At 46.3% G+C, this 13648-nt stretch overlaps 1 protein-coding gene across 4 annotated transcripts in view; it reads right to left on the bottom strand.

Moving 5' to 3' along the window:
• Positions 1–13648, bottom strand: part of wdr35 (WD repeat domain 35) — a 214990-nt gene that overhangs the window by 13527 nt on the left and 187815 nt on the right. The gene's annotated exons all lie outside the window — the stretch shown is intronic.

Raw genomic sequence — 13648 nt, 5'->3', positions numbered from 1 at the left:
TTTTTGCTTGCACAAGTAGTCAATGTCTTCCCACACACTTGATGTAGCGATGTCGAGAATTCCAGATAGATTTCCATCTGTCAGGAGTGATCTTGATCACTCTCTCTCCCCCTCTCTGCCTGTCTGTCTGTCTCTCTCTCTCTCCCTGTGTCTCTCTCCAGCTGTGATTTTATCCTGGTGACGGGGGTCTCGACCTCCAGCAAAAGCACCAGCAAGAATCCCGCGTCGCACGGAAGGCCCGCCAAATCAAGTGCCAATTAGGCACTTAACTGGGCAGCGGTGAGCCTTCCACAGGATCAAGGACCTCTGTGACAGACGTCCCGCCCACTGAGAGTTGCCAGCCAATCAGAGGCAGGCAGCTCTTTAACTGAGCAGCACCACTGCAGAGGCGGTAGCTGCTGCCGGTGGAGCACCCACCCGAGGCCTATAAACTGCGCTGGGGTCTTGTGGGGATGGGGTCACAGGGAGGTGGTTGTAGGGGGTCGGTTTTTCTTGCCATGCTCCCCGTGCGGCGACAGGCCTGCCCACTGCTGAGCGAAATGCAGCGGCAGTGGGTTGAAGTCCTTAATTGGGCATCAATTGACCACATAAGGGCTTCAATTGGAATCGGGGCGGGAAGGCCGTTCACAGGCATTCCTGTCCCGGAATTAATTTTGGCGGAGGTGGGAAGGTGGTGGGATCACCTCCCGCCACCATGCCACCCAATAGCATGCTCTCCCAACCTCCAAACCTGCTGTGGGGAGAGCATAAAATTCGCCCGTGTGTGTGTGCGTGTGTCTCTCTCTCCCCTCTCTCTATGCTTGTCTCACTCTTTCCCCCCCCCACCCCACCTTGTGTGTCTCTCTCTCCCCCTCTCTCTGTCTCTCTATCTCCATGTCTGTCTCTCTCTCCCTCTCTCACTGTGTGTCTCTCTCTCCCCTGTATCTGTGTGTGTCTCTCTCACCCCTCCCTCTATGTGTTCTCCCACCTCCCCCCCCAACACGTGTGTGTCCCCCAGCCCCACCTCTCTCTTTCTCTACAATCCCTGGGCAGGAGCTGGTTGAAAGAGTTGTCTGAATCACTCTCTTTGCTCCCTGAGCTGGTGCTGGTTTACAGGGCTGCCTGACTCACTCTCTTTGCTCCTTGAGCCGGTACTGGTTTAAAGGGTTATAAAAACAAGAAATGCCGGAAATACTCAGCAGGTCTGGCAGCATCTGCTTTAAAGGGTTGCCTGACTCACTCTCTCTCTGCTCCCTGGGCCAGTGGTGGTTTATAGGGCTATCTGATTCTCTGTGTGTTCCCTCAGCGCTGCACTACTCTGTGCCTCTGGCTGTTTGCTAGCCCACTTGCTACTCTCCCCTCAGCCTCTCTCTCCCTCTCCCCACATCAGCCATTCCCGCTCACTCCCTAAATCGTGCGAGGAACAGCAGGGGCAGCCGACCCCAGCGCGCCTATGCCGCGAACTGCCAATCAGCGCTCACCCCACCCAGCCAGCCTGTTGTCAGTCACAGACAGTGACCAATCACAGACAGGGCTGGAGTGAATGCTTTGCTGGGCTGGGAGAAGCCAATGGCGGATTTCCAAAACCTAAATGTTGGAAATACACCATTTGGCGGAAATTTCTCATCCCTGTTAAATTCAATTTCACAACTTGACAGTGGGATTTGAACTCTTAATTTCTGGGTGGCTAGTCCAGCATCACAATTACTATACTACCACACCAATCTTCTACAAACAATGAATCTTTGAGTTATGCAGCAGCACAGGCTGACTGTCTAATGTTATTGATGTCCTGCAATGGGCCTGCAGTATAAAAGTTTATCAGATGGTGATCTTCAAAGCAACAGTGCCTGGGGTGGATACAGGCAGCAGGTCAAATTGCAGTGTATGTCAAAACTCACTGATGACTTGCTCTGTGAAACACAGCAACTAGGAGCCCCACAGAATGAAGCAAAATGGTAGATGGTGAAACAGTTGTTAATGAGGTAGTAATGATTGAAAATAGGATGCCTGGCATCCCATGTCGTTGCTGTCTTATTTAAGTAGGCTTCCCATTTTGTACAAGTTCTTGGTGTTGGACAGAAATCATGGTGAAATATTTGGTGGGTGAGAAAAAAAGGGCAAGGAAATGTGACGGGAATCCTGTCCTGCTTGTCAAGTGGAGGTATGAAGATGATAAACTGGGTTTAAGTATCTTTATACGTGAATGTATGTATCAAGCCAGTTATCTAGAAAAACTTATATTGCAGGGAACTTTAATAAAATTATTTGAGACTCAACACAAGACTAATCTATCATAGTTTATCATGGGTGCCATTTCTGCTTCATTACTTTTGGATGAATGAACAGTTGGGGAAACAGGACTAACAGCAACAATAGCCTGAACAACCTGGACAAGCAGAAGACTGGCTGATTAAGAGAGAGCAGTGAGTGGGCTGCTCATAGAAAGCCTTACCCAGACAATAAGGTGTATAGGTCAAAAGTCACTTTCCTTGATATGACTGAGAAGCACAACATCAGGAGGCTGTGCTTCACCAGACAGGCTACTGGTATGCTATGCAGTCTCACGGAATTGCAGAACTGTTACAGCGCAGAAGGAGGCCGGCCCATCGTGTCTGCACACCAGCTCTCCGAATAAGCAATTTGCCTAATGCCATTTCCCCACCTTCACCCCATAACCTTCACGTTCATCCTTTTCAGATAACAGTCTAATTTCCGTTTGAATGCTAGATTGATCCCACCTCCACCACACTCTCAGGCAGTGCATTCCAGATCCTAACCACTCGCTGCGTGAAGAAGTTTTTCCTCAAGTCGCTTCTGCTTCTTTTGTTAATCACTTTAAATCTGTGCCCTCTCATTCTTGATCCTTTCATGAGTGGGAACAGTTTTTCCCTATCCACTCTGTCCAGACCCCTCATGGTTCTGAATACCTCCATCAAATCATCTCTCAGCCTTCTCTTCTCCAAGGAAAACGGTCCTAACCTCTCCAATCTATCTTCATAACTGAAATTCCTCATCCCTGGAACCATTCTCGTGAATCTTTTCTGTACTCTCTCCAATGCCTTCACATCCTTCCTAAAGTGCGGCACCCAGAACTGGACGCAATACTTCAGCTGAGGCCGAACTTGCGTCTTATACAAGTTCAACATAACTTCCTTGCTTTTGTACCCCTATTAATAAAGCTCAGGATACTGTATGCTTTATTAACCATGCTCTCAACCGGTCCTGCCACCTTCAATGATTCATACACATTATACTCCCAGGTCCCTCGGCTCTTGCAGCTCCTTTAGAGTTGCACCCTTTATGTTATATTGGGCTGAAATTTTCCAGCTCGCCACCGGGTTCAGCGGTCAGCTTCAAAAATGGCGGGGCGCACGCGTGAGAATTATTCAGCTTAGCGCAGCAGCACATTCAAATGGCCAGGGTGGGGCGGACTGCACCCCCCCACCCCTCCGATGACATGGAGGGGGCGGGCACTCCGTCCATGGCCATGGCGTCCAGCACCACTGTGCTGGCGCCGGCACCATATTTAAAGGGCTTCAAGACCTTAGAAACATAGAAAATAGGAGCAGGAGTAGGCTATTCGGCCCTTCGAACCTGCTCCGCCATTCATTACGATTATGGCTGATCATCCAACTCAGTAAACTGTTCCTGCTTTCCTCCCATATCCTTTGATCCCTTTCGCCCCAACAGCTATATCTAACTCCTTCTTGAAGTTGGATATACAATGTTTTGGCCTCAACTGCTTTCTGTGGTAGCGAAGTCCACAGGCTCACCACTCTCTGGGTGAAGAAATTTCTCCTCATCTCAATCCTGAAAGGTTAACCTCATATCCTTAGACTATGACCCCTGGTTCGGGACTCCCCCACCATCGGGAACATCCTTCCTGCATCTACCCTGTCAAGTCCTGTTAGAATTTTATAGGTTTCTATGAGATCCCCCCTCACTCTTCTGAACTCCAGCGAATATAAACCTAACCGACTCAATCTCTCCTCATACATCAGTCCCGCCATCCCAGGAATCAGTTTGGTAAACCTTCGCTGCACTCCCTCTATAGCAAGAACATCCTTCCTCAGATACGGAGACCAAAACTGCACACAATATTCCAGGTGTGGCCTCACCAAGGCCCTGTATAATTGCAGCAAGACATCCTTGATTCTGTGCTCGAATCCTCTCGCTATGAAGGCCAACATACCATTTGCCTTTTTTACCGCCTGTTGGACCTGCATGCTTACCTTCAGCAACTGGTGTACGAGAACACCCAGGTCTCGCTGCATATTACCCCCTCTCAGTTTATAGCCGTTCAGATAATAATCTGCCTTCCAGTTTTTGCTACCAAAGTGGATAACCTCACATTTATCCACATTATACTGCATCTGCCATGCATTTGCCCACTCAACTTGTCCAAATCACTCTGAAGCCTCTCTGCATCCTCCTCACAACTCACCCTCCCACCCAGATTTGTGTCATCTGCAAATTTGGAGATACTACATTTAGTTCCCTCATATAAATCATTAATATATATTGTGAATAGCTGGGGTCCCAGCACAGATCCCTGTGGTACCCCACTAGTCACTGCCTGCCATTCGGAAAAAGATCCGTTTATTCCTACTCTTTGTTTCCTTTTTGCCAACCAATTTTCTATCCATCGCAATATACTACCCCCAATCGCATGCGCTTTAATTTTACATGCTAATCTCTTATGTGGGACTTTGTCGAAGCCTTCTGAAAGTCCAAATAAACTACATCCACCAGCTCCCCCTCATCAACTCTACTAGCTACATCCTCAAAAAATTCTAGTAGATTTGTCAAGCACGATTTCCCTTTCGTAAATCCATGCTGACTCTGTCCGATTCTACCACTGTTTTCCACGTGTTGTGCTATGGACTCTAAAATTTTCCCCACAACCGGCGTTAGGCTGACTGGTCTATAATTCCGTTTTCTCTCTACTTCCCTTTTTAAATAGTGGGGTTACATTAGCTACCCTCCAATCTGCAGGAACTGTTCCAGAGTCTATAGAATCTTGGAAGATGACCACAAATGCATCCACTATTTCTAGGGCCACTTCCTTAAGTACTCTGGGATGTAGATCATGCCCTGGGCATTTATCGGCCTTCAATCCCATCAATTTCCACAATACCATTTTTCTATTAATACTGATTTCCTTCAGTTCTTCCCTTACCTGTGTTCCCCAACATTTCTGGTATGATATTTGCGTCCTCCTTTGTGAAGACAGAATCAAAGTATGCATTTAGTTGGTCAGCCATTTCTTTGTTCCCCATAATAAATTCCCCTGTTTCTGACTGTAAGGGACCTACATTTGTCTTCACCAATCTTTATCTCTTCACATACCTATAGAAACTTTTACAGTCAGTTTTTATGTTCCCTGCAAGCTTACTCTCGTACTCTATTTTCCCCTTCTTAATCAATCCCTTGGTCCTCCTTTGCTGAATTCTAAACTGCTCCCAATCCTCAGGTCTGTTGTTTTTCTGACGAAGTGGTATGCCTCTTCCTTGGATCTAACGCTATCTCTAATTTCTCTTGTAAGCCATGGTTTGGCTACCTTTCCCGTTTTACTTTTGCGCCAGACAGGAATATACAATTGTTGCAGTTAATCCATGCACTCTTTGAATGTTTGCCATTGCCTATCCACCGTCATCCCTTTAAGTAATGTTTCCCAATCCGTCATAGCCAACTCACACCTCATACCTTCATAGTTTTCTTTATTAAGATTCAAGACCCTACTCTCAGAATCAACTACATCACTCTCCATCTTGATGAAGAATTCTATCATATTATGATCGCTCATCCCCAAGGGGTCTTGCACAACTATATTGTCAATTATTCCTCTCTCATTGCACAATACCCAGTCTAGGACGGCCTGTTCTCAAGTTGGTTCCTCAACGTATTGGTCCAGAAAGCCATCCCACATACACTCCATGAATTCCTCCTCTATGGTATTGTGAATAATTTGATTTGCCTACAGCTTCATTTAATTTTTTTAAGTTGTATATATTTTAATATTAAAGTAAAACACTTAATAAAAGTTTCAAAACCCTCTTCCACCCCACCCAATGATGAAACAAATTATTGCTTGCCCTCCCCCCACCAAAAGAAACACCTTACCCCCTGAAGGTTTACAAACTTTGAACCTTACCCCTTCCCACCATCCCCTATAACCAATCAAAAAGGTTTCAGCCTGCTCCCCCCATCACTCCTGCCCTGAAAACCTACCTCCTCCCCATCCGCATCCCTAGTGTCCCGTTTCGGATCTGTGGTTGGAGATCCGAAGGTGCGGGAGCCCCGGCAACTGTCCAGAATATGGCAGTGGGTCGCCAACAGGATCAAGTGTTTAATTAATTCAATAATTAACATTTTTAAATCCCGCTTCCCTCGCTGAGCGGCCGGTGGGGGTGGGGGGCGCTGCCACGAGGCCTCATCACCACTGGTAATATGGAGTGGGGCCTTCCCGGCATCAAGGCTTGTGGCGGGCCTCTCCCACAGGCAATTTACGGATCCCCCCCGCCACGACCCCCGACGTCGGGGGGCTGTTAACATCCAGCCCGTTGTCTTTCCATGTTCTTCTTAATAAAATGAATGCCTGCTTATCTGGCTATGCTTGACTGATAACAATCAAAGTCACCCCATCCTTAACTTTTTTGCCCCAGGCTCCCTATAGGCTGTTACAGGTGACATCACCCATTTTCCAGTATGCAGCTGGATCAAGCAGGTCATCAATGCCCTATTTGCCAGTGCCAACCAATGTATTGCTTTTCCCAACACTCAAAATTAGAGATCTCTGATTTTCAGCAGTGGTTGGCTTCTCTCATGTCCAGGGTATAATAAACAGCACTCATGCAGCTATCAAGCTATCAGAAGATCAGCCAACAGCTTTTATCAACAGGATGGGCTATCATTCAGTTAATGTTGTTATGTTCCTGTAGTTTTTTTTAAATCGGGAAGAAGGCAGTGTGCCTTTAAGGCTGGAAAAAGAGCCGTCTGCTTTAAGGCAGCAAGCTGTAAAGACTGAGTCAAAGAATGCATTCTCGTTGCCTTGGATACAGCCATTCGGAGACTACGATTCAAGGGCTGCATTCTTGTTACCTTGGATACAGCCACTCAGACTGAGTATCGAGAGATACATTTGTTACAATTTAATTTTGAACTGCCTTTAATGCAAACATCCTGTTCTAATAGAGGACACAGACAGACAGCTGTGTGTTAGCACCTGAAAGAAGAGCTCTCAGACCATTTATACCAAAGGAAGAGAATTTAGTCTGTTTATTAATTATTCTCTCTCAAAATACTTAAACGTCAAGCCAAAACAGAGATCTCTAATAATTTAAATTGAAGGAATGGAAGTTAGACTGTAACAATCTTTTATCCCTCAAAAATGTTAAAGCCAGATTGATTCTATTGAAAGTGGTTGCGAGTTGATCTACTGTGGTCATCGCTGGAGAAGGAAAGCATCACTTACTGCTGGAATTAAACTACGGACTGTTCTACTGTTGAAGAACCTTTTTTTCTCCCCATCGGACAGCTGTGAGGACTTCAAGCAACCTTGGACTTTTTCACCGCCAGCAGGAGCATAAATTTGCAAGGACTCTAATCTTTCTAATTTTAAATGTTGTTTATATCTTCGTAGTGTTTAAGAATTCAGTTTTTCTAATTAAACAGTTAATTTGTTGATTTAAAGACACCTGGTTTGGTTAGCCTCATTCGGGGGTTAATAGATGGTACAATTTGGCTGGGTCTTTCTTTAATTTGGAAAGTTTAAAATGATATGTTAGGTGATCTGTGGAGGGACAGGATTGAATTAACAGTGCGTTTCTCCCACCACAATCAGAATCGTATATTTTAATTGGAGGCATTGAGTGGAGTGGTTGGTCGTAACAATGTCCATCTGGTGTGTGTCCACTGCAGAAGGATCATGCATGTCTGTGCCAGTTTCGCTGGCAGCTGTCATAATGTCTTCAGCCTTTGACAGTCATCCGCTCCCCAGCTATTCCATCCTTCCAAAAACTTAGGAGAGCGAATGAATGCTTGGGAACAAGGACCATCCCCTCCATACATGCTGATGACACCCCTCTGCCAGCCCACAATGCCTGAAAAAGCTCACGTGCAATTACAGCAACAGAACCACCAGGAACAGCATTAAGTCCACTCCTGAGGCATGAGCTTCCTTACGGTAAGCCCCACATGAAGTTTGTTGCATGTTGCACAACATGGTAATACAGAGAGGATTTTGGATTTCAATTGGAGGAGGCAAAGCAACAGGAAAAGCAGACAATCCAGGAGAGGAATTTTAATGTAACAGACCCACCCGCAACGGCTCTTCCGGGTTCCCGACCAATCACAGAGTGCAAACATGATGACAAGCCACACTCTGTTAAAGAAGGATTTTTATTTAAAAGGACCCTGGCAGGGGACAGAATGGCTGCAGGCAACCGTTACTGTGAAGGCATGTGCAAGTGAAGAAATGGAAGGAAGATGTGAGAAGGCTGTACCCCAATCCTTTGACTTTTCCCTTGAGGTCATGCTGGAGGCATTGAGCGCCATAGGGACATGATATTTCCTTAGGATGGGAGAAAGAGGCCAGCCATACTGACAAAATAGGCAGAAAAGTTTTAATGATATCACTAGGTCAGAAAAGGTGAGTGGGGTACCACTTTCAGGTCTTTGCCATCACTCTCTGACTTCCTTAGCATTCTCCTGTACAGCACTCCACTGACCAGCACACCTTGTAGTTCCACACGTTTCTTTCTCTCCAGGCAACTCCTTAAATCTCCATTTGAACAGCTAACACTCACACTCACCCTCATCCTTTTGCCATCTCACTCATCCCTCACACCCTGCACAAATGTGCTCATTGCAAACTCTCCACACATTCCATTTCACAGCTCATAATTCTACTTCCTCTCACTGCAAAAGAGAGCGCACAACTCCAAGGAGGCAGAGAACAAGGGGTGGATCTGCAGCCATTGCCACTGTGAGCTCTGGAGAAGCCTTGAAGATTGGCAGTGTGGTACAGACATTAGACGTCAGAGATGGAGAGATGGGGGTCACCCACAGACTTGGTGACGGCATTAGACATCACACAGCCACTTGGCACTTAACAGTTACTCATTTTGATTTGATGTCACCACTAACTGAAATGCCATGTTATGCACAATGTTGAGTTTGAATCCTCTCCCCATGTCAGTATTAAATCACTTCTTTTATCTCCAATAGGTTCTTCAATGGTGATGACAGAGCTGAAGCAGGAGGCTGCCAAGAACTCCTAAGAAGATGGCGAACACTCTGAGGGGGCACCATCACACAACTCATATGCACTCTCCACCAGTGCAGCCACACACCCACCGGTGGGTACTGCATTAGAGATAGCTAGGTTATCACATGGTGAGCGACACATCATGTGAGCAGGAGCAGGTGCTGGAGACAGGAACAGGAGTGGAAAGTCCCTGTTGGAGGGCACAGGACACTGCAGGAAATGCTCATCTTGGCGTAGATGATGAGCCTTTGAGGGTCACCCGCAAAAGGGAATTTATGGAGCGGCAACGGGAAATGCGTGTGCTTCTGTCAGCTTTTCCAGAGGCAGTAATCACCCTTGGAGATAGATTGAAGGAGAACATCTCGAGCATGAGTACCATGATGTCTTATGCACTTGCGCTGATGGGCACCTCCATGGAAAAGGTCACCGCCTGCAGGGAGGCTCAGGCGTGGCAAGCAACCAAGTATATGGTGGCCCAGACCAATGGCCTGCTACTTTACACAGGATGGAGGAAAGCCTCACCTAGGTGGCTCAACACCTCACTGAAATGCAGCCAAGTGCTCTCCAGCTCTTGGCCAGCAGGGAAGTGCATGAAAGGGAAGATGAAGAAAGAGCACATGACAGTGGGGACTCTTCTCGAAGTATTCCTACTTTTCATCCCTTATCCCACCATCCCTTCCCCCACCTCAGACAGAGCCCCATATGCTGCGTCCTGTCTCGATGACTGAGTCTGCCCCTGTACAGGTGCTGGGGTACTGGTGGGACAGTCTTTGGCAGGGCCGTCACGGGCTCCAAAGCCCAGAGGACATCTGCCACGGGCATATCATCTGTCAGAGCAGGTGATCGAGCAGTCCGCCTCCAGTTCTGCTGAAGCCACAGGAGTTGCACCTTGGAAGTAATAGGAAGCAGATGAGAAAAATGTAATAGATGCACAAGGAGATTCACTTGGGTGTATATAGCAAAGTTCAGCTCATTTGTGACCACCGCAAGGTTATCATGCATGTCTGCACAGCATATCCTGAAAGCAGCCATGATTCATCTGTGGCAGTCACATCTCCCACAAGTTTTATGAATTAAACACTTTATTTGAACTCCTCATTCTCCTGGCCTCTACTTTGTTGCATCCCGAATTCACTTTGTACAATAGCCTTCAGACGAATGGTGTGACCACATTGTAAGAAGGGTTGAATGTTTGACTGTTGGAATGAATTGTGTTGATGTGGGCACAGGATTTATGATTGCACTGTCAGATGGCCTCACGCACTCAGATTAACTGCCTCTGTGTGATCGTTGTGGGCTTCTCTGCCAGCTGGGTGAGCAGTTGCAGGCACCATGACCACATCTGGCTTCTCCTCAGAGGAGGAGGATACCAATCGGTATGTACCTTGCTCTTCCTGCAGATCACTCCTCTGCAGTGCAATGTTGTGCTAGGCATAGCAGACCATCTGGAGACCCTGGATGGAGCATACTGAAGGGCGCCCCAGATCTGTCAAGGCACCTGACTGTATCTTCATCAACCTAATGGCTTGCTCTATGATCGCCCTTCTGCTCATGTAGCTGCTGTTGTACCTCTCTTCGGCATCAGTGGTAGGGTTCTTTACAGGAGTCACCAGCCAGGTCCTCATAGGGTAGCCCTCGTCTCCAAGGAGCTACCCGCTGACGCTGTGTGTAGGTGCACAAAACTTGTGGGAGATGTGACTGCCACAGATTGAATCATGGCTGCTTTCAGGATATGTTGTGCAGACATGCATGATAACCTTCCGGTGGTCACAAATGAGCTGAACATTGTGGGAGTAGAATTCCTTACAATTGATGAGTAGTTCAAGCCGATCTGAGGGCGTACTGATCACCACATTCTGCAGTGAAATTCAGCAAGAAATTCAGATCAAGGTGAGTAAACTCCAAGGTAGCTGAAATGACTTCCAAAAAGTTGAAAATCACCTTTAAAGGCACTGAAATCTGGCTCTCAGTTCAAGTCCTGTGAGTATAAGACTTTCACAGAGACTAGCCAGCAGCTATGTAATTTCATTCTTAGAAGGCTTTCCCATCTGTCAGTTTCATTGAGTAATGACTCCCCACTGTGCTCTCATCTTGTTGACCCTGGTGAGTTCCACACAGTTCAGGAAGCCCATGCAAAATTAACTGTCTATTTCCTTATCAAAATTACTTATCCAACAGCTCCATGGGGGTTTCCCACTTGCCTCCAAACCTGCCCAGGTTAAACCCAGAAGTGTCGAGTTTCTGACCCCATGCCACTTTTCGGAGCTTTGACCAATCCTCCACCTGCACCTGAATCAACGTGGCAGGTAAAATTCTGCCCAAGTTATTAGTTGACAGAACAGCACTTACGGGGCCTAGTCATTCTCTCCCCTGAAAAGCTACACAAGCCCCCCTGAATTAACAGTCCTTGTTACCCTCTACAACGCTCCCTTAATCCTACATTAAAGAACATTAAAACCAGTCAACATTTAGGCCAATGCAAATGTTGAAAAGCCTCTATCTTTTTCGTCTACCAGTCTCTCCAAGGTGGAGCTCAGAGTCCAGATGGCAATCATTTGAGCTCCCACCAAACTGTAAAGGCTGGTAACATAGTCTTCTGTTGTGCGTTCCCAGTGCAGTGTCCCTGGAGGAGACCATGAACATCAAGATGGACTGCAGAGTAATGATGCTGTGCAAGAAGACAACACAAATTGTAAATTGACTCCTGTATAATTAGAGCTATGATGCTGAAGTTCTTTGACAGGCCTTTTAATATATTGTATAATGCTTGTGTGAGGCAAGCAGTTTTCCTTTCATTGCTGGTCTCTTAAGTCTGTATCTCTGTCCTCCTCAGCAAAGCTGGGGGAAGACCTCACCCTATGCCAAGCCATCTCCTGGCAGACCACCTCTACTTGCTCCTGCTTACTTGTGTTGATCTGTCACCACACGTAACAATGTTTAACCCATCCCGGGTGCTAATCTCTGTGTGGGTGCTTTGCAGGATGGAGTATGTGACACTGCCTTCTTAGAAGAATTGTCCTCCTCTGAGAAATCTTCTGGAGTCTCTTTTTGCTGAGAAGAACCTGGAGGAAAAAGTAAAGGGATAAGAAAGGATGCACAGGTTCTGCACAAGGCAGCTTAATGTTCTCAAGTTGACTGAATGTATGGCTTTTTTGATACTTTAAGGGGTACAAGTAATAAGCAGAGACCCTGTTCAGATAAGCCCCCAGCCTCAAAATATCCAAGTCATAGAACTCAAGAGGAGCTACTAATGTTGAGAACTAGCTGCTCAGGCTCAGAGAGGATCATAATGCTGGATTTACACACTGCACTGAGTCCTCTCCTTCATGTTGTGTGCCTACAGAAAGAAAGCACTAGAGTTAGTGAGTAGCTCCTGAAAAGGAGAAGAAACAAGATACAAGCATGTTACAGAGATGCTGACTAGCTGGGGTGTGAAGTAAGGAAGATATCTACAGGGGAGTCCCCAGTTCTGCAATAGCTACCATGTGAGAACAGAATGCTGTTAGTAGCTACTGTGAGTGCAACAAGCAAGAGGTGAGGGTGTGTTTGGACTGAAAAGGAGAAGTATTATAGTGTGCCCAAGTGATGGCTGATGAAGGATGTATTGTTGAGGAATTGTTCAGAGTGCTGAGAAAAGGGGTAGGGAGGCAGAGAACTGTTGTCAGATGTTACTAAGAAATAAAGAGTTGTACTCACCCTTACAAATCTTGTTAGGTATTTGAAATGTATCTTGCACTGAATCTAGCTCCTGAGGCTGATGCTCCTGGAGCTGACAATCTCCACTACCTCTCTCCAGGCCTGGTGAACAATCATTTTTTGCAACCTCCTCCTATTGATAGGAAAGAAAACCGGTTTTGCCTTCAGCTCCTCGACCAGGACCTCCAGGATGGTTTCAAAAAACCTGGGACTTCTTTCAGACTTTCTAAAAAGCTTCTTGCAGCAATCTCACGGAGCAATCTGCCAGAGGGGAACCTTCCTCTAAGATGTGCATTCTGGAATCCTGCCTAAAGTACACAATGAAATTGGCAAGCTTCCTGTTCCTAACACAACTAGGTGGGAAACTCATCAGTCAAATTTAAACACTGACTGGGAGTTACCAAGAGGCTGAAATTTAGGCCAGCAGATGTAGTTTGCACTCCGTCCGTTCTTCACAGCCACCTAAAACCTGCTCCGTGTTAAAATTGATGCCAACATCTACTCAAGTTCTTCGCACTCAGTGATTAATATTTTATTTTCTGTGCAAGTAGATAGGCTTATCCTATAATTACCAAGAATTTAATGCATGCAAACTAAATGTATTATTCGTTTCACAACTTCAGAATCATAATCATAAATTGTACTCTAATTTTATGATCTATCTTCACTTCCACATCCTGAGGCACTTTTCCACTATCATAA

Source organism: Heterodontus francisci, chromosome 3 (genome assembly GCF_036365525.1).
Source record: "Heterodontus francisci isolate sHetFra1 chromosome 3, sHetFra1.hap1, whole genome shotgun sequence".
Classification (NCBI taxonomy): Eukaryota; Metazoa; Chordata; class Chondrichthyes; order Heterodontiformes; family Heterodontidae; genus Heterodontus; species Heterodontus francisci.
The sequence above is the reverse complement of the archived record's forward strand: the minus strand, read 5'-3'. Positions and strand labels throughout refer to the sequence as shown.